A 21,378-nucleotide genomic window follows, 5' to 3' on the forward strand; every position below is an offset into this window, starting at 1 on the left:
GGGCTCTGAGGACACAGAGCCTCTAGAGAGCCAGGCTGCCTTCTGAGGACTTCTCCCCTAAGGCTGCTCATAATTCACGTGATACCAGCCATATAGATCCGACTTGGCCCACACTGTCACAGAAAGCCTTATCAGAATCTCTTCTTCTTCATACACTCTTGTGTCTGTTACTTGGTTATTGCCTTTGGTGCTCCACTGATGTGAACCACAGTCTCTCGGGGATGGAGGACACTAGTGATCCATCTTGCTCTGTGGCCTCAGTCCACAGCTTGAGGGTAAGTGAAGAGGCCAAATGAAGGTCAAGAAGGAACGATGGAGTTTGAAGAGAAGACCTGAGTTAAGGGTGTCTTCTCAAGTCTTGATGACTGAAATGTAGCTCCAGTACCTGAAGTCCTGCTTGTTCTCAAGGCTGACCACGGGGCTGGGTGCACTCAGTGAAGGAACCATATACACTTAGTATTTCCTTGCTTGCTCACACTTGCCCTACTCTGATACACCCTCTGCAAGACTGATCTTCCCCTGAAACAACTTTCCACCTGCTACTGTCATCTCAGGAACATTTGCTTCCCCTTCCTAGTGCTCCCCTAGAATGCCATTGCAGCCAATTCATAATTTGATAATCATGCTGCTTAGCATATTCTCAGCAACTTCTGATAAATTTTATTCACTTTATTCCATAGTCTTCACCCATCAATAATCTTCCTTAACTTCCTAGCTGCAGGTTAACCCATTCGGAATCATTTCTTTTTCTTTCTCTTCTTTGGCAAATCCTTTCTATCTTTTAAGGTCTTTTTCTTGTCTCTCTACCATCCTGCCTTCCTGAACTTCTTTTCTTTCGTTTAAGTAACTTTTCAATCTCCTTCCCCAATTTCCTCATACACATTGAGAGTTTATTCCTCACACGTTAGACAGCGGTTTATGAATGGCCAGGCATAATGGACTCAGAATGAGTTGGCACCCCCGAGGTACCTGTCTTGCTGGGGAGCCACAGGTGAAGGGCTGTCTGCTGGACATATGTTTGCATGGAGTCAGGCTGAGTGGCCTCAGGGTGTTTACTCTGCCCTTGTGTGTGTTTCTCGCTAGTTGGTTTCCTCGCCAGCCACCTGTGACCTCCCTCCCTCCAGCCCAGGGAATCCTTCTCATCACAGGGGTAGGATGTTTGTCTCGTTTTCCATCACATCCTTTCCCCAAAGTTTGGTTGTGAGTTGTTCCCATTCCAAAGACCTTTCCTCTTTGAAGAGAAAAGAGAAAATCTTTTCTCTCCTTTCCTCTCACTTCACTTCTGCTCTATTATCTCCTCCGTCCAGAATGGCCCACTGACTCACATGGGTGTAGATCCGAAGATGGCAAGAACTGCCAGCAATTCTGAGATAATAATATGGATGGATCAGGAAACCTTGAAAACCTTTATCCCGCCACATTAAAAAAATTTGCACTTCCAGTGTATTCAGAGTCTCAGTGTAGAAACACAAATGATAGAGAAATTGAATGACACTCAAGTTTTTCTTTCCTCCTTTCCTGATTTATTCTAATCCTCCATGCTAACATGATGAACTATTTGTTAGGTAAAGTTTCAGACATTTTCTACCCATGCACACTTTTCTTCTTTTCACATAAGAGTGTGAACTAGGTCACTTTCAACATGCTGTGATTCTGTGATTCACTGTCTCCCACCGTGTCATCCACTGATAAAGTCATCTGTTTCACGGAGAACTATTTCCAATAGCTAATAGCCAATGTCTGTGGAGTGCTTACTCTGTGTCGGTTTCTTGTAACTACCTTACAGATCATTTGTACAATGTACCCATGGACCAGGTACAATTATGACCCCCAAGTGACAGATAAGTGCAGATAAGTACAAATAAATACAGAGGCCAAGTGACTTGCCCAAGACACTGGAGCAAATCAAAATCCATGCCTCTGTAATCATTTTGCTCTATTGCCTCTGTCTGGGAGGCTTGATGATTTGGCAACTAAAACCTTAAATAGCATGTTCCATTTTTATACCTGTGACACAAGCGTGGGGCTGTGATATGGGGTAACTAACCTGACTACTTTTGAAAACCCTTATGCACCTGGATGAAAGTAAGCCAGGGACTGCAAGCTATAGATTTAAGGTTTCCTACCAACTTTTAAAAATAGCTTCTTGAATGCAATTTACGTAGTGTCAAGTCTAGGATGTAGTCCAAATAGTAACAGAAAAATGGAGATATGTAGAAAAATACTTAAAGTTGACAAGTATTGGGAGTGTAGTATTTTGAGGGCCAGTGTGTAGACCACAGGAAAACTTGCTGTTTCCATCCCAAAGGGAAGAGCCCTACGTTGCAACTGCCAAGGTCCCTGGGGCAGCAAGTGTGCTCACTGCTTAGTAAAGAAGCATCCTCAGTTTGATAGAATCATATGGGAGCCTTACATTTGGTTAGCAGTTCTACATTCTTGATGTAATAATATTTTCAGGGTGTGGGAGGGTATCAAGCTCTGAAAATACCCTTGGAGAGATTTGCTTATTAAGTTTGGCTTTTTCAATCTCCCTACTACTTCTTGACTAAACACCAGGCGGTTTCCTTCACTTTTCAGAACCATGTTGTTTTTCCCTTGTCTAATGAACTTTGAAATACTTTTGGATGAGCTATTAAGTTTGGGAGAAAATAAACATCTCTTTAAAATAAGGAAGATAATAACAATGACAAGTAGAAAAAGCTCTAAAACAGAGAATATCCTCCATTCTAGCCAATGACTGGGAGTGGAAGGTACGTGCTCGCTGTCCAGGACGTAGAAATAAAAGCTGAGGAGGCGCTGAGGCGTCTCCTGGATCTCTATGAGCCTCCATCATTTCTGAAGGGTAGGGTTGACAGATAAAATATAGGCTGTTTAGATAAATATGAATGTCAGAAAAACAACAAGTATATTTTTAAGATAAGTATGCCCCAAATAGTTCATAGGATGTACTTATACTAAAAATAATGACTTATTATTCATGTGAAGTTCAAGTTTAACTGGGTATCCTGTACTTTTATTTACTAAATCTGACAGCCCTACTGATGATCCACAATGGAGGCAGTTGAGGAGCGGTACATGCTGGCTCTCGGACAGTCAGAAATGGCTTCAGCAGATCCAGGTACAGTATGAAATTCTTTTTGGATGTAGCTCAGAAGCCATGGCCAGCCCTTGACTGCAAGTACTGCCTCGGGTTTCCCTGAGGTGGGGTAAACCGTCCTCTGAATGGCCTTTTGGTAAGTCTGGAAGACCATATCCAAGGGGAGCCCCAAAGTCAGTTTCATCCTCACAACCATGTTTCCAATTCCTGGAATTGGCTGCATGTGACTCACAAGAGCTGAGGAGGTTTGTGGAAATTGGGAGTGTCATAGCTTGAACCCTTTGTAGGTAAAGTTTTGCTGTTGTGAGAGTTGTAACAGGAGCAATGTGAAAGACTCCAGGTCCCCAGGTAGATAGAAATAATCCTGTTCTACCTGTGTGTATGTGACAAGTCTCTAATAGTTCAGAGAGCAAGTATCTGGTCTTAGAAAGACTGATCCAAGCTTGGATGTTTCTGGCGACAAGGCAAGGTCCTGAGTTTCAAGTTCACCTTTTATGGTTGAGGAGACAATAAGGTGGTCAGAAGGGAAATCATGGAGGAGACCTTGGCTTCATCCATTGTGCAGGCTTGTATATGTGGTTCTATGTAGATTGTGTTTCAAAGGTGGAGCTTGTTTACAACTATGAACATTCTCCGATGTACTTTTTGGACCTTCATTCCCAGAGCGAGAGCAGTGCCGAGGCTCTAGAAATGCCATGGATATTCTGAGCTGTCAGTGGCATTTCCCAGGTACTGTTCCCCTGGTGCCGCTCCTTGAAACGTCCAAAGGGATTATCATCTGTCTTGTGGCGGGTCCTAGCATTGTGAAATGAAGCTGCTGCACCTGGCTCAGAGGATTTCGGATGCGGTGGGAGGAGTAGTAGTACTACGACTATAAATTGTATCACAGCATATCTATTCCATCTTGAGAGTGGGGTTGGGGGGTTATGAAGGGGGGCTTTTATTGTACTTTTATACATTGTACCCTTGAAACTAATTCAATTTTTTTAAATTAATTAATTTATTTTGGGCTGCATTGGGTCTTTGTTGCTGCTAGCGGGTGTTCTCTAGTTGCAGTGCGCCGGGGCTCCTCTTGGCTGTGGTGCACGGGCTTCTCATTGCAGTGGCTTCTCTTGTTGCGGAGCATGGGCTCTAGGCACGCAGGCTTCCGTAGTCGTGGCACGTGGGCTCGGTTGATGTGGCACACGGGCTCTAGAGCGCAGGCTCAGTAGTTGTGGCGCGCGGGCTTAGTTACTCCGTGGCACGTGGGATCTTCCCAGACCAGGGCTCGAACCCATGTCCCCTGCATTCGCAGGCATATTCTTAACTACCGCTCCACCAGGGAAGCCCAATAATTCAGTTTTTTATAAAGAGAAGTTTCCTAATATTATTCCAAAATTTTAAAAATATGTAGTTGGATAACACTATGAAAAATTAACTGATATATTCTTTTATTATTTCTCTTTGCTCCCTGGATTTTTTTTCCTCATCCAGTCAGCTAGGCACTGTGAGCTCACTGCATTAGGAAGGTAAAGACTCAGCAGAAATGAGGGAGAAAAAAAGAAAATTCTCAGCTTTGGAATGTTCACAACGGAGGCCACAGTAAAACAGGTGAGAATTCTGTGAACAAAAAATAAATGTCGTCTCAAATGCAAAAAAGTATTCTCTGCACTGGGAGGCAGGAGAGGGAGGGAGGGAAGGACTGAAGGAGAGAGATCAGTGTGGCCAGGCACATGGAAACTGTGCTTGAGGACGATAGGCCCAGGAAGAGAATCAGAATCTGGAGAAGGTTCAGCCTGCACGTGATCATTGCCTCCAGCCAGCACCCTCATCTCAGACGTTGGGAAATTCAGAGAGAGAGTGGGAGTACGTCAGGAGGGCCACGCGCAGAGTCTGTGTGGCAGGGGTTGTGGCCGTTCCCTATTTGTGAGGAGTCCCCAGCAATTTGCAGGCCTCTTCGGGAAAATGCTGGCGGACGTCTCTAGTGCTTATGTGAAAGCTTGTTCACAAACCTTGAAAGATACAGATGTAGCTGACAGATAGATGCATAGATAGAAAAATGTCATTAAATCAAAGCTCCAGGAAAGGTTTGGAAAATGCCCTTTATTGCATAGGACGCTTCTATTGTCATATGATGTTAGACTGAGTGCCGGTCCCTTCATCCTCCTTCAGACCACGGCATTCTGTCTGCTACTCTCCCGAGGGTCCTTTCTTCTCCCTGGAAGGGATAAAGCAAATGAGGTAGAACAGGAAGAGACAAGAAGCACTCCAAGCTCTGCTGGTCAGGGTTACCCTCCAGCATTGCCTTAATGCTCAGAGCCACACACACCACAGTGAGCTTGGCTCCAGATCAACTACCACGCCACGAAGGTTCTGGAACATTTCCATATCTCGGGGGACCTCATTTCCACGTGACTCTCTTTCCTATTCCCCTTTGTCACAGAAGGCTAGGTCCAGTGGTCAGGGTGAGATCTCGGCTCAGGCCCAAGGCTCTCAGACCTCAAAGTTCTGGTCCTGCAAGGGCCCCTGTCCTCTCTTGAGACCACTCCTGGCTCTCTCTGCCGAGAAGGAGCAGCTGGCAGTACGTCCTCTAAGAGTTGAGGTCCATCGTGCAGACCCTGAGAAAACTCCTAGGAAAAGGCTCCACCTTCTTGTTTACGTCAACAGAGGTCAATGCCTTTGTTAGTGCTGGGTGTGTCCCATTTGATGCAACTGCAGAGCCATTAGGTCAACCAGCACATGTGTGCGGCCCCTTCCCTTAGACTCCTCTGGGCCCTCGTGACATAGGCTCAGAAGACTGCCAGCCTCAAGCCTTACCTCTTCCAAGGGACGGCCACACCGTCTTCCAGGATCTTCTGTCCCATGAATCTCAGTTGCTGTTTGGAACTCAAAGGAGAGAAAAGACCCTGCCTGCGGGGTCTCTTTGGGCTGGGGCCTTCCCCCCGTGGGCTGCTCTCCCTCATTCTCCTTTTCTTCTTGCTTCTCTTCATCCTCCTCCTCCTCCTCCTCCTCCTCCTCCTCCTCCTCCTCCTCCTCAGGGGTGCTCTCGGATTCCACATTGCCCATCCACTGGGCCATGTTGAGATGAAAGACACGGCAGCTGAAGCCCTGCAGGACGCCGAACTTCACGTGCTGCTGGAGGATCTCCAAGGTGGGGAAGACCCGGCAGCAAGCCATGCACCTGAAGCTAGTCTCCATGGTCAGCATCCAGTCCGCTGTCTTGGCGCTGGGTCTCTCCTCGACAGCAGGTGGCCCTGATGGGCTGCCTGGCTCTGCCCTTTCCTCATACTCTTTCTCCTCCCCAGTGGGCTCACTGTCAGACAGGAGGCTTTTGGTGGACACATCAGAAGAGGGGTCAGTGGCTACTGCGCACACATCCTCAGGAAGGGTCACTTCTTCTATCGTCAGCTGCTTTTCAGGCAACCCCAAGGGTTTCTTTGTCTTCCAGGAGACAGCGACACCCTTGTTCACTTGTACCTGCATTTAGTATATTTTCATGCCCCTTTCCTCTTTGTCTGGGTGCAGATAGTTCTTACAGGGTGAAGAGGGTGAGGAGGAGACACAGTGTGATGGGGAAGCGGTCTCTCCTTCTTCCTGATCCTGGGCTAGGGGTGGTCTAGGCTGGGCAGTGTCTCGATGAAATCTCCGGATTCCTGAAAAAGGAAATGAAAATCATAATAACATGCATGGGCCATGCCGGAAGCTGAGGGAGCAGGTGTGGTAGACGAGAGAGGGACATTGGCATGACATAGCTATGTCGTGAGCTTGGTGTCTGTTGGCCGTAGGACGGAGTGGTGTATCGGGTGTCATCTGTGGGCTTTTAATGTGCGTGGGGGGGGATACTGGAGCGGTGTCTATATACAGGGGTGTGGAGTATGGTGGTGAGGGCTGTAGTATGTGAGGGATGCGGCTGGATGCGTGTACGACGAGGAGTGTGAGTTTGGGAATATCGGTGGTGCATTCCTTGTGGAATGGGGCTGTGGTGCAGGAGAGTACTGTGGAGCACGTGCTTGGGGTTGATGTGCACTGAGAAGGGCTGTGCCTGGAGGGCACGTGTATGTGTGAGCTGTGTACACCTGAGCTGGATGGTCCTGCTCTCAGGCTGGAGGTGTATAATGCAGAACTCTGTCCTTCTCTGGAAGCAAAGGCAAAGACAAAGCCTACATTTTCCTCTGAAGATGCTTAATCTGGTCCCTCTTCCCTCCACCTCAAGCCCAGACCTTTCCGGCCCCTGCTCCTTGACTTCCCCACCATGGTAGTAGCAGTATTCACACACACACTCCCAGACTCAGCTGGCATCCATGCCCTCGGAACAGCTCAGGCATCCTGCCCAGGCTCCTCCACAGAGCCCTCATCACCTCTGATGACCCTGGATTTCCTCTCAGCCTCCCTGGGATCTGTGTGCCTCCTGCCTCACAGCCAAGCACCCCCTCACCTGAGGAGCCCCGCGCCCTTACCAGCGTAGCTGAGCTTGCGCAGAGTAGAAGTACAGAAGAAGTATTTAGAGGCAGAGGAGACCTCCCCTGCCCCTGGGCTGCAGCCTTGGGCCACCACAGTGGATCCAAGCCGAGGGGGATCCTCTTGTGACTTCGAGATTCCTGAGGGAGGAATGAAAGGCTCAGGGTGGGTTCATCAGTCCTCTGTCCACAGATATTTACTGAGTGTGTGACACGTGTCAGGGGCAGTGAATACACACAGTTGAGAGTGTGGTTCCCAGTGGATCCTCCAGGATTTAATTCCAATCAATACTTATTCTCTCACTGTCTAGTTGGTAATGTAGGCCTCGGTGGTGACTGTGAGTGTGTGGGAAGAGTGAGTGATGTGTATCAGTTAAGTCTGTGGTAAGTGTGGGGTTGGCATGGGGAGCACAGTGCAGACGTGTCTATCTGTGTCTGTGGCCTTTGTGTGCATGGTTTCTGTTCACAAGTCAGGAATTCTGGGACATGTAACTTTTCCTCATTACATGGTGTGGCTTGTATTTATGGTGCGTGTTCATTCATTCATTCACCAAGATTCAGTAAGCAGCTACTCCTGTGTATCCGGCACTCTTGCATTGTTGTAGTCTTTGGTAACGCTGCACATTCTAGTAGGGGAAGACACACACTAAACAAAACTACAATAACTATATAATACATCAGCTGGTGGTAAGTATATAAGGGTTGCCAGACTTAGCGAACAAGAATACAAGGCACCCAGTTAAATTTCAGTTTCAGATAAACCCAGAATAATTTTTTCGTGTAAGTATTCCCATGCAGTATTTGGCCTGACTTAGTTTTAGTGTAAGTAGGGCCCATACAATATGTGGGACATACGGATACTGAAAAATTACTTGTTGTTTATCTGGAATTCAAATTGAACTGGATAGCCCATATTTTCTCTGGCAATCCTGACATGGGTTACTGAGACTGTGGTTTCCTGTGGTTTGTACAAAGCGGGTCTGGCATTACTCAAGAATGTGTTATAAGGGTGGTGTGTATGACACGTGACTGGTTCTTACAGAGGTATTTAGAGATGGCTGAAGTTAGCTGTGTTTGTGCAAGAGTTGAGGAAATACATGTATATATAGTGTGTGTGTGTGTGTGTGTCCTATATATATAGTCTGTGTGTCTATATACATATCTCATCTCCAGCGTTTGGTGTTGGAGGAGAGGATTGTGATACAGGTGGGTTGTATGAGAACGTAGTATAGGAGGGATGCGTGTATATACCTCCATGTGCTGTGTGTGGTTTAATAAGGAAGTTATATGTGGGGTGTGTGATATTTTTGCTGTATCAGAGTGTACATGGGTGTATGAGTTACTGTCTCCTAAAACACCCCTAACAAGAATTCTGTATACACTCCTAGGTACGCCGAGTGTCAGCCAGCTCCAGGCAGGGTGACAAGAACTTTACCACACAGATGTTATATCTGGTAAGCACTCTACCCCCATTCATCTCGCTCTTCTCTGCACTACCACACACACACACACACACACACACACACACACACTCACTCTCTCACACACACACACACAGGAACATAGAGCAAAATATTCTGAATGGTCAGGGGCAGTCATTGCCTTCCCCAGCCTGTCCCAGCCACTGCCTGGAAATCTGCCTGCTGTCTAGAGCTCCATTCCCAGGGCCCATCCTACAGTCTCCAGGGCCCTGGGCCTGGTAGGAGCTACTGGGCTCTAATCTGGGGCAGAGGCCTCTAGCTGGAGCTCTGGGGTGACCACCCCTCTCCCAGGGCAAGCTACTCGCCTACATTTAATGCACGCAGGCACCACGTGGCCCGTGGCTCTCAGAGCTCCCCGCAGGACCCTGAGGACATTTCTCACCCCCGCTCACGCGGTCTCAGTCTCTGGAAAACCCTTCCCTTCCCTTGATCTCCTTTGGGAAATTCTTCCTGTTGAAGGAATAAATCCTCCTTGCTTTCAATATGACACCATCCCTAGACAAACAATCTTCTTTCAAAGTGCATTCCACTTGTCAAGATATTTTTCAACAGGGCCTTCAACTCATGGGGCTTCTCTTTCCACTTTGGTAAAAGAGGCCAAGCAACTCATGGGTCTCTCTCAGCATCCTTGCATCCTTCACATCCCCCACCTCATGACCCCAGGGAAAGACCCAAGAGAATAAGAGAGAAATCGGGGTCTGAGAAAAGCTGCACCTCTAGGTCTGTGCAAGCAGGATGCAGCCTGCTGTGAGTCCGACAAAGCTCCAGGCCCGGCTGCCCCAGGAGAGAGTCCTCAGACAAGCGGAGCTGACCTCCCATCTCCCAGGGGGCATCTGGCCATTCTGTGCCGTCTCACACCACAGGGACCCTCTGGATAGATACGGCAGCATCAGTGAGACAAGGTCTCTCGCTCCCTGCTTCACAGGTGACACGTTCTCAGTCCCCCGCTTCCTGGAGAAGCTTCAGTTTGGCAGAAACCCATGTGCCCCAGACAAGTTGCCCCCCACATACCTCCACCATTCTCGGCAGTTTCCTGGGACTCTTCATTTTCCAGATGTTTCCTCTTTTGTCGCCATTCCATCGTACCAACTAGAAGTCTCCCTTAGAAGATGCCTCAAGAGATGTCCAACTCCTCCTCTTCCCTACAGGTTGGCCCTTCTTGGCTCTTGGGCAATCCGTTGAAATGATTCAATACAAATAAAAATGGTCAAGTCTCCTAAATGGCTGAAAAACTTGTACCACTTAGTGAACCAGCAGTACTGCCTAGTGCTCACCAGGGCTGTTATGTTTGCAAGGTTGCCAGGCGCACAGTGGAATTCTGTGACCTCAGTGATGACATCAGAGCATTCGGTGGACCTAGGTTGAGCACAGTGTCTGCAGTAGCACACGCCCCATTTTCAAGAACAATTCCTTTTTCCCAGCCGAAGCTTTCCCGTGAAATAGAAAGGTTCATACCATATCTATTATAAATTGTATCATACCATGTCTATTATAAAATTCACATTTTTTTTTTGATTGGAGATCTTTTAATGTCTTTTCTAGAGTGATTTAATATGAATATTTTAAATGGTCTCCAGTTTCCCTGTGGATTATTGACATTTTAAACTCTGCACTTCAATTTTCCCTCAATACGTGTAATTTTGTCACGGCTCTTTCTGTACTTAAAGATGAGGAACTATATACTTGATTTCTTCATTTTTTCCCCATCTCTTTCCAAGGTACTGCATTTGATTGTGTCTTGCGACTGAGTGAAAAATGCTAGTCCTTGAGTCAGGACATTGGGCCCTTTAGCAAGTAACTCAACCTATCTGGGCTTCAGCTTCTGTATGTGCGATCAAGAGGCTTGGACTAGCTGACTTTTCAAATGCTGTGTTTCTTTGATTCACTCTCACTTACTGATCTGCTCCGTAAGAAGAGGGTCTGTTCTCATAAAGTAACAACAGTCTTTTCCTAACCTTGGGTTGGGCGGAGTTTATCTGTTCGTACTCAGTTTGTTAGTTATATTGCCTTCTACGTATGCTTAGCTCTAAATAATTTATATGGCTCTTGTGACTATTTTTAGATCTTCTTTTTTTCTTATTTTCTTTTACAGTTTCTAATTTGTTATCGCCAGTGTAGAGGAGCCTGATTGACTTCTAAAATTTATTGATCTTGTATGTGTGTGCCTTGTTGAACCGTCTTATTAGTTCCTGCTAGTTTATCTGTGGGTTCTTTTGGGTCTCCTAGATAAATGAGCATATTAAATGTAAATAATGTGTTCTTTGGATAAAGTTTATTTTCTTGCATCTCTATGTATAGAAGCAATATGTTGAATTGATTTAAATATTTAAATATTACATACCTGTTATCACAATCTAACATTCTTTATCTTATTTTCTTTCAATCAATATTATGTTTTCAAGATTTATCCACGTGAATCCATATAGATCTAGGTCTTTGATTTTTGACTGTTTGATATTATTTGATCACATGCATATAGCATCATTTATTTTCCATTCAAGCATTATTGGACAATTGGATTGTTTCCCTCCCTTCTCTAGAACAAACAACATTTCCTAGAATATCCCTGAAGATGTCTGACAGTCGAGAAGGGCCAGGCTGCCCGAAGGACTGCTACTTGCTTTTTGCCACGTTCCAACAGGCCGTCTCCAGCCAGCAATTTGAAGCACAGCTGAAATGAGAACTGCCCCAAATGTGAAGATCTTAGGAGCTTCCTAGAAGGTGGGAGGTTAATGATAGGCATCCTGCTGGGATCCCAGGGGAGTCTGAGCTGGCCTGAAGCTCATCTTCCTCCTCCACCTCTCAAGAGAAATGTGGAGGAAAGAAGACTTCAAAAACTGTGAGCAGGCAGAGGGAGAGATATTGGGGGCCGAAGCTGTAACTGAGGTCTTGGAGTGGGCTCTGAGGACACAGAGCCTCTAGAGAGCCAGGCTGCCTTCTGAGGACTTCTCCCCTAAGGCTGCTCATAATTCACGTGATACCAGCCATATAGATCCGACTTGGCCCACACTGTCACAGAAAGCCTTATCAGAATCTCTTCTTCTTCATACACTCTTGTGTCTGTTACTTGGTTATTGCCTTTGGTGCTCCACTGATGTGAACCACAGTCTCTCGGGGATGGAGGACACTAGTGATCCATCTTGCTCTGTGGCCTCAGTCCACAGCTTGAGGGTAAGTGAAGAGGCCAAATGAAGGTCAAGAAGGAACGATGGAGTTTGAAGAGAAGACCTGAGTTAAGGGTGTCTTCTCAAGTCTTGATGACTGAAATGTAGCTCCAGTACCTGAAGTCCTGCTTGTTCTCAAGGCTGACCACGGGGCTGGGTGCACTCAGTGAAGGAACCATATACACTTAGTATTTCCTTGCTTGCTCACACTTGCCCTACTCTGATACACCCTCTGCAAGACTGATCTTCCCCTGAAACAACTTTCCACCTGCTACTGTCATCTCAGGAACATTTGCTTCCCCTTCCTAGTGCTCCCCTAGAATGCCATTGCAGCCAATTCATAATTTGATAATCATGCTGCTTAGCATATTCTCAGCAACTTCTGATAAATTTTATTCACTTTATTCCATAGTCTTCACCCATCAATAATCTTCCTTAACTTCCTAGCTGCAGGTTAACCCATTCGGAATCATTTCTTTTTCTTTCTCTTCTTTGGCAAATCCTTTCTATCTTTTAAGGTCTTTTTCTTGTCTCTCTACCATCCTGCCTTCCTGAACTTCTTTTCTTTCGTTTAAGTAACTTTTCAATCTCCTTCCCCAATTTCCTCATACACATTGAGAGTTTATTCCTCACACGTTAGACAGCGGTTTATGAATGGCCAGGCATAATGGACTCAGAATGAGTTGGCACCCCCGAGGTACCTGTCTTGCTGGGGAGCCACAGGTGAAGGGCTGTCTGCTGGACATATGTTTGCATGGAGTCAGGCTGAGTGGCCTCAGGGTGTTTACTCTGCCCTTGTGTGTGTTTCTCGCTAGTTGGTTTCCTCGCCAGCCACCTGTGACCTCCCTCCCTCCAGCCCAGGGAATCCTTCTCATCACAGGGGTAGGATGTTTGTCTCGTTTTCCATCACATCCTTTCCCCAAAGTTTGGTTGTGAGTTGTTCCCATTCCAAAGACCTTTCCTCTTTGAAGAGAAAAGAGAAAATCTTTTCTCTCCTTTCCTCTCACTTCACTTCTGCTCTATTATCTCCTCCGTCCAGAATGGCCCACTGACTCACATGGGTGTAGATCCGAAGATGGCAAGAACTGCCAGCAATTCTGAGATAATAATATGGATGGATCAGGAAACCTTGAAAACCTTTATCCCGCCACATTAAAAAAATTTGCACTTCCAGTGTATTCAGAGTCTCAGTGTAGAAACACAAATGATAGAGAAATTGAATGACACTCAAGTTTTTCTTTCCTCCTTTCCTGATTTATTCTAATCCTCCATGCTAACATGATGAACTATTTGTTAGGTAAAGTTTCAGACATTTTCTACCCATGCACACTTTTCTTCTTTTCACATAAGAGTGTGAACTAGGTCACTTTCAACATGCTGTGATTCTGTGATTCACTGTCTCCCACCGTGTCATCCACTGATAAAGTCATCTGTTTCACGGAGAACTATTTCCAATAGCTAATAGCCAATGTCTGTGGAGTGCTTACTCTGTGTCGGTTTCTTGTAACTACCTTACAGATCATTTGTACAATGTACCCATGGACCAGGTACAATTATGACCCCCAAGTGACAGATAAGTGCAGATAAGTACAAATAAATACAGAGGCCAAGTGACTTGCCCAAGACACTGGAGCAAATCAAAATCCATGCCTCTGTAATCATTTTGCTCTATTGCCTCTGTCTGGGAGGCTTGATGATTTGGCAACTAAAACCTTAAATAGCATGTTCCATTTTTATACCTGTGACACAAGCGTGGGGCTGTGATATGGGGTAACTAACCTGACTACTTTTGAAAACCCTTATGCACCTGGATGAAAGTAAGCCAGGGACTGCAAGCTATAGATTTAAGGTTTCCTACCAACTTTTAAAAATAGCTTCTTGAATGCAATTTACGTAGTGTCAAGTCTAGGATGTAGTCCAAATAGTAACAGAAAAATGGAGATATGTAGAAAAATACTTAAAGTTGACAAGTATTGGGAGTGTAGTATTTTGAGGGCCAGTGTGTAGACCACAGGAAAACTTGCTGTTTCCATCCCAAAGGGAAGAGCCCTACGTTGCAACTGCCAAGGTCCCTGGGGCAGCAAGTGTGCTCACTGCTTAGTAAAGAAGCATCCTCAGTTTGATAGAATCATATGGGAGCCTTACATTTGGTTAGCAGTTCTACATTCTTGATGTAATAATATTTTCAGGGTGTGGGAGGGTATCAAGCTCTGAAAATACCCTTGGAGAGATTTGCTTATTAAGTTTGGCTTTTTCAATCTCCCTACTACTTCTTGACTAAACACCAGGCGGTTTCCTTCACTTTTCAGAACCATGTTGTTTTTCCCTTGTCTAATGAACTTTGAAATACTTTTGGATGAGCTATTAAGTTTGGGAGAAAATAAACATCTCTTTAAAATAAGGAAGATAATAACAATGACAAGTAGAAAAAGCTCTAAAACAGAGAATATCCTCCATTCTAGCCAATGACTGGGAGTGGAAGGTACGTGCTCGCTGTCCAGGACGTAGAAATAAAAGCTGAGGAGGCGCTGAGGCGTCTCCTGGATCTCTATGAGCCTCCATCATTTCTGAAGGGTAGGGTTGACAGATAAAATATAGGCTGTTTAGATAAATATGAATGTCAGAAAAACAACAAGTATATTTTTAAGATAAGTATGCCCCAAATAGTTCATAGGATGTACTTATACTAAAAATAATGACTTATTATTCATGTGAAGTTCAAGTTTAACTGGGTATCCTGTACTTTTATTTACTAAATCTGACAGCCCTACTGATGATCCACAATGGAGGCAGTTGAGGAGCGGTACATGCTGGCTCTCGGACAGTCAGAAATGGCTTCAGCAGATCCAGGTACAGTATGAAATTCTTTTTGGATGTAGCTCAGAAGCCATGGCCAGCCCTTGACTGCAAGTACTGCCTCGGGTTTCCCTGAGGTGGGGTAAACCGTCCTCTGAATGGCCTTTTGGTAAGTCTGGAAGACCATATCCAAGGGGAGCCCCAAAGTCAGTTTCATCCTCACAACCATGTTTCCAATTCCTGGAATTGGCTGCATGTGACTCACAAGAGCTGAGGAGGTTTGTGGAAATTGGGAGTGTCATAGCTTGAACCCTTTGTAGGTAAAGTTTTGCTGTTGTGAGAGTTGTAACAGGAGCAATGTGAAAGACTCCAGGTCCCCAGGTAGATAGAAATAATCCTGTTCTACCTGTGTGTATGTGACAAGTCTCTAATAGTTCAGAGAGCAAGTATCTGGTCTTAGAAAGACTGATCCAAGCTTGGATGTTTCTGGCGACAAGGCAAGGTCCTGAGTTTCAAGTTCACCTTTTATGGTTGAGGAGACAATAAGGTGGTCAGAAGGGAAATCATGGAGGAGACCTTGGCTTCATCCATTGTGCAGGCTTGTATATGTGGTTCTATGTAGATTGTGTTTCAAAGGTGGAGCTTGTTTACAACTATGAACATTCTCCGATGTACTTTTTGGACCTTCATTCCCAGAGCGAGAGCAGTGCCGAGGCTCTAGAAATGCCATGGATATTCTGAGCTGTCAGTGGCATTTCCCAGGTACTGTTCCCCTGGTGCCGCTCCTTGAAACGTCCAAAGGGATTATCATCTGTCTTGTGGCGGGTCCTAGCATTGTGAAATGAAGCTGCTGCACCTGGCTCAGAGGATTTCGGATGCGGTGGGAGGAGTAGTAGTACTACGACTATAAATTGTATCACAGCATATCTATTCCATCTTGAGAGTGGGGTTGGGGGGTTATGAAGGGGGGCTTTTATTGTACTTTTATACATTGTACCCTTGAAACTAATTCAATTTTTTTAAATTAATTAATTTATTTTGGGCTGCATTGGGTCTTTGTTGCTGCTAGCGGGTGTTCTCTAGTTGCAGTGCGCCGGGGCTCCTCTTGGCTGTGGTGCACGGGCTTCTCATTGCAGTGGCTTCTCTTGTTGCGGAGCATGGGCTCTAGGCACGCAGGCTTCCGTAGTCGTGGCACGTGGGCTCGGTTGATGTGGCACACGGGCTCTAGAGCGCAGGCTCAGTAGTTGTGGCGCGCGGGCTTAGTTACTCCGTGGCACGTGGGATCTTCCCAGACCAGGGCTCGAACCCATGTCCCCTGCATTCGCAGGCATATTCTTAACTACCGCTCCACCAGGGAAGCCCAATAATTCAGTTTTTTATAAAGAGAAGTTTCCTAATATTATTCCAAAATTTTAAAAATATGTAGTTGGATAACACTATGAAAAATTAACTGATATATTCTTTTATTATTTCTCTTTGCTCCCTGGATTTTTTTTCCTCATCCAGTCAGCTAGGCACTGTGAGCTCACTGCATTAGGAAGGTAAAGACTCAGCAGAAATGAGGGAGAAAAAAAGAAAATTCTCAGCTTTGGAATGTTCACAACGGAGGCCACAGTAAAACAGGTGAGAATTCTGTGAACAAAAAATAAATGTCGTCTCAAATGCAAAAAAGTATTCTCTGCACTGGGAGGCAGGAGAGGGAGGGAGGGAAGGACTGAAGGAGAGAGATCAGTGTGGCCAGGCACATGGAAACTGTGCTTGAGGACGATAGGCCCAGGAAGAGAATCAGAATCTGGAGAAGGTTCAGCCTGCACGTGATCATTGCCTCCAGCCAGCACCCTCATCTCAGACGTTGGGAAATTCAGAGAGAGAGTGGGAGTACGTCAGGAGGGCCACGCGCAGAGTCTGTGTGGCAGGGGTTGTGGCCGTTCCCTATTTGTGAGGAGTCCCCAGCAATTTGCAGGCCTCTTCGGGAAAATGCTGGCGGACGTCTCTAGTGCTTATGTGAAAGCTTGTTCACAAACCTTGAAAGATACAGATGTAGCTGACAGATAGATGCATAGATAGAAAAATGTCATTAAATCAAAGCTCCAGGAAAGGTTTGGAAAATGCCCTTTATTGCATAGGACGCTTCTATTGTCATATGATGTTAGACTGAGTGCCGGTCCCTTCATCCTCCTTCAGACCACGGCATTCTGTCTGCTACTCTCCCGAGGGTCCTTTCTTCTCCCTGGAAGGGATAAAGCAAATGAGGTAGAACAGGAAGAGACAAGAAGCACTCCAAGCTCTGCTGGTCAGGGTTACCCTCCAGCATTGCCTTAATGCTCAGAGCCACACACACCACAGTGAGCTTGGCTCCAGATCAACTACCACGCCACGAAGGTTCTGGAACATTTCCATATCTCGGGGGACCTCATTTCCACGTGACTCTCTTTCCTATTCCCCTTTGTCACAGAAGGCTAGGTCCAGTGGTCAGGGTGAGATCTCGGCTCAGGCCCAAGGCTCTCAGACCTCAAAGTTCTGGTCCTGCAAGGGCCCCTGTCCTCTCTTGAGACCACTCCTGGCTCTCTCTGCCGAGAAGGAGCAGCTGGCAGTACGTCCTCTAAGAGTTGAGGTCCATCGTGCAGACCCTGAGAAAACTCCTAGGAAAAGGCTCCACCTTCTTGTTTACGTCAACAGAGGTCAATGCCTTTGTTAGTGCTGGGTGTGTCCCATTTGATGCAACTGCAGAGCCATTAGGTCAACCAGCACATGTGTGCGGCCCCTTCCCTTAGACTCCTCTGGGCCCTCGTGACATAGGCTCAGAAGACTGCCAGCCTCAAGCCTTACCTCTTCCAAGGGACGGCCACACCGTCTTCCAGGATCTTCTGTCCCATGAATCTCAGTTGCTGTTTGGAACTCAAAGGAGAGAAAAGACCCTGCCTGCGGGGTCTCTTTGGGCTGGGGCCTTCCCCCCGTGGGCTGCTCTCCCTCATTCTCCTTTTCTTCTTGCTTCTCTTCATCCTCCTCCTCCTCCTCCTCCTCCTCCTCCTCCTCCTCCTCCTCCTCAGGGGTGCTCTCGGATTCCACATTGCCCATCCACTGGGCCATGTTGAGATGAAAGACACGGCAGCTGAAGCCCTGCAGGACGCCGAACTTCACGTGCTGCTGGAGGATCTCCAAGGTGGGGAAGACCCGGCAGCAAGCCATGCACCTGAAGCTAGTCTCCATGGTCAGCATCCAGTCCGCTGTCTTGGCGCTGGGTCTCTCCTCGACAGCAGGTGGCCCTGATGGGCTGCCTGGCTCTGCCCTTTCCTCATACTCTTTCTCCTCCCCAGTGGGCTCACTGTCAGACAGGAGGCTTTTGGTGGACACATCAGAAGAGGGGTCAGTGGCTACTGCGCACACATCCTCAGGAAGGGTCACTTCTTCTATCGTCAGCTGCTTTTCAGGCAACCCCAAGGGTTTCTTTGTCTTCCAGGAGACAGCGACACCCTTGTTCACTTGTACCTGCATTTAGTATATTTTCATGCCCCTTTCCTCTTTGTCTGGGTGCAGATAGTTCTTACAGGGTGAAGAGGGTGAGGAGGAGACACAGTGTGATGGGGAAGCGGTCTCTCCTTCTTCCTGATCCTGGGCTAGGGGTGGTCTAGGCTGGGCAGTGTCTCGATGAAATCTCCGGATTCCTGAAAAAGGAAATGAAAATCATAATAACATGCATGGGCCATGCCGGAAGCTGAGGGAGCAGGTGTGGTAGACGAGAGAGGGACATTGGCATGACATAGCTATGTCGTGAGCTTGGTGTCTGTTGGCCGTAGGACGGAGTGGTGTATCGGGTGTCATCTGTGGGCTTTTAATGTGCGTGGGGGGGGATACTGGAGCGGTGTCTATATACAGGGGTGTGGAGTATGGTGGTGAGGGCTGTAGTATGTGAGGGATGCGGCTGGATGCGTGTACGACGAGGAGTGTGAGTTTGGGAATATCGGTGGTGCATTCCTTGTGGAATGGGGCTGTGGTGCAGGAGAGTACTGTGGAGCACGTGCTTGGGGTTGATGTGCACTGAGAAGGGCTGTGCCTGGAGGGCACGTGTATGTGTGAGCTGTGTACACCTGAGCTGGATGGTCCTGCTCTCAGGCTGGAGGTGTATAATGCAGAACTCTGTCCTTCTCTGGAAGCAAAGGCAAAGACAAAGCCTACATTTTCCTCTGAAGATGCTTAATCTGGTCCCTCTTCCCTCCACCTCAAGCCCAGACCTTTCCGGCCCCTGCTCCTTGACTTCCCCACCATGGTAGTAGCAGTATTCACACACACACTCCCAGACTCAGCTGGCATCCATGCCCTCGGAACAGCTCAGGCATCCTGCCCAGGCTCCTCCACAGAGCCCTCATCACCTCTGATGACCCTGGATTTCCTCTCAGCCTCCCTGGGATCTGTGTGCCTCCTGCCTCACAGCCAAGCACCCCCTCACCTGAGGAGCCCCGCGCCCTTACCAGCGTAGCTGAGCTTGCGCAGAGTAGAAGTACAGAAGAAGTATTTAGAGGCAGAGGAGACCTCCCCTGCCCCTGGGCTGCAGCCTTGGGCCACCACAGTGGATCCAAGCCGAGGGGGATCCTCTTGTGACTTCGAGATTCCTGAGGGAGGAATGAAAGGCTCAGGGTGGGTTCATCAGTCCTCTGTCCACAGATATTTACTGAGTGTGTGACACGTGTCAGGGGCAGTGAATACACACAGTTGAGAGTGTGGTTCCCAGTGGATCCTCCAGGATTTAATTCCAATCAATACTTATTCTCTCACTGTCTAGTTGGTAATGTAGGCCTCGGTGGTGACTGTGAGTGTGTGGGAAGAGTGAGTGATGTGTATCAGTTAAGTCTGTGGTAAGTGTGGGGTTGGCATGGGGAGCACAGTGCAGACGTGTCTATCTGTGTCTGTGGCCTTTGTGTGCATGGTTTCTGTTCACAAGTCAGGAATTCTGGGACATGTAACTTTTCCTCATTACATGGTGTGGCTTGTATTTATGGTGCGTGTTCATTCATTCATTCACCAAGATTCAGTAAGCAGCTACTCCTGTGTATCCGGCACTCTTGCATTGTTGTAGTCTTTGGTAACGCTGCACATTCTAGTAGGGGAAGACACACACTAAACAAAACTACAATAACTATATAATACATCAGCTGGTGGTAAGTATATAAGGGTTGCCAGACTTAGCGAACAAGAATACAAGGCACCCAGTTAAATTTCAGTTTCAGATAAACCCAGAATAATTTTTTCGTGTAAGTATTCCCATGCAGTATTTGGCCTGACTTAGTTTTAGTGTAAGTAGGGCCCATACAATATGTGGGACATACGGATACTGAAAAATTACTTGTTGTTTATCTGGAATTCAAATTGAACTGGATAGCCCATATTTTCTCTGGCAATCCTGACATGGGTTACTGAGACTGTGGTTTCCTGTGGTTTGTACAAAGCGGGTCTGGCATTACTCAAGAATGTGTTATAAGGGTGGTGTGTATGACACGTGACTGGTTCTTACAGAGGTATTTAGAGATGGCTGAAGTTAGCTGTGTTTGTGCAAGAGTTGAGGAAATACATGTATATATAGTGTGTGTGTGTGTGTGTGTCCTATATATATAGTCTGTGTGTCTATATACATATCTCATCTCCAGCGTTTGGTGTTGGAGGAGAGGATTGTGATACAGGTGGGTTGTATGAGAACGTAGTATAGGAGGGATGCGTGTATATACCTCCATGTGCTGTGTGTGGTTTAATAAGGAAGTTATATGTGGGGTGTGTGATATTTTTGCTGTATCAGAGTGTACATGGGTGTATGAGTTACTGTCTCCTAAAACACCCCTAACAAGAATTCTGTATACACTCCTAGGTACGCCGAGTGTCAGCCAGCTCCAGGCAGGGTGACAAGAACTTTACCACACAGATGTTATATCTGGTAAGCACTCTACCCCCATTCATCTCGCTCTTCTCTGCACTACCACACACACACACACACACACACACACACACACACTCACTCTCTCACACACACACACACAGGAACATAGAGCAAAATATTCTGAATGGTCAGGGGCAGTCATTGCCTTCCCCAGCCTGTCCCAGCCACTGCCTGGAAATCTGCCTGCTGTCTAGAGCTCCATTCCCAGGGCCCATCCTACAGTCTCCAGGGCCCTGGGCCTGGTAGGAGCTACTGGGCTCTAATCTGGGGCAGAGGCCTCTAGCTGGAGCTCTGGGGTGACCACCCCTCTCCCAGGGCAAGCTACTCGCCTACATTTAATGCACGCAGGCACCACGTGGCCCGTGGCTCTCAGAGCTCCCCGCAGGACCCTGAGGACATTTCTCACCCCCGCTCACGCGGTCTCAGTCTCTGGAAAACCCTTCCCTTCCCTTGATCTCCTTTGGGAAATTCTTCCTGT

General features: G+C 46.9%; 1 protein-coding gene across 1 annotated transcript in view; it reads right to left on the bottom strand.

Annotated features, from left to right (window-relative positions):
• The window catches only part of LOC309811218 (protein FAM170A-like), a gene marked incomplete at both ends in the record, with an annotated part of 187,118 nt that overhangs the window by 16,984 nt on the left and 148,756 nt on the right, over nucleotides 1-21,378 (bottom strand). The window lies entirely within an intron of this gene.

Source organism: Mesoplodon mirus, assembly GCF_964341445.2.
Source record: "Mesoplodon mirus genome assembly, chromosome: 10".
Classification (NCBI taxonomy): Eukaryota; Metazoa; Chordata; class Mammalia; order Artiodactyla; family Ziphiidae; genus Mesoplodon; species Mesoplodon mirus.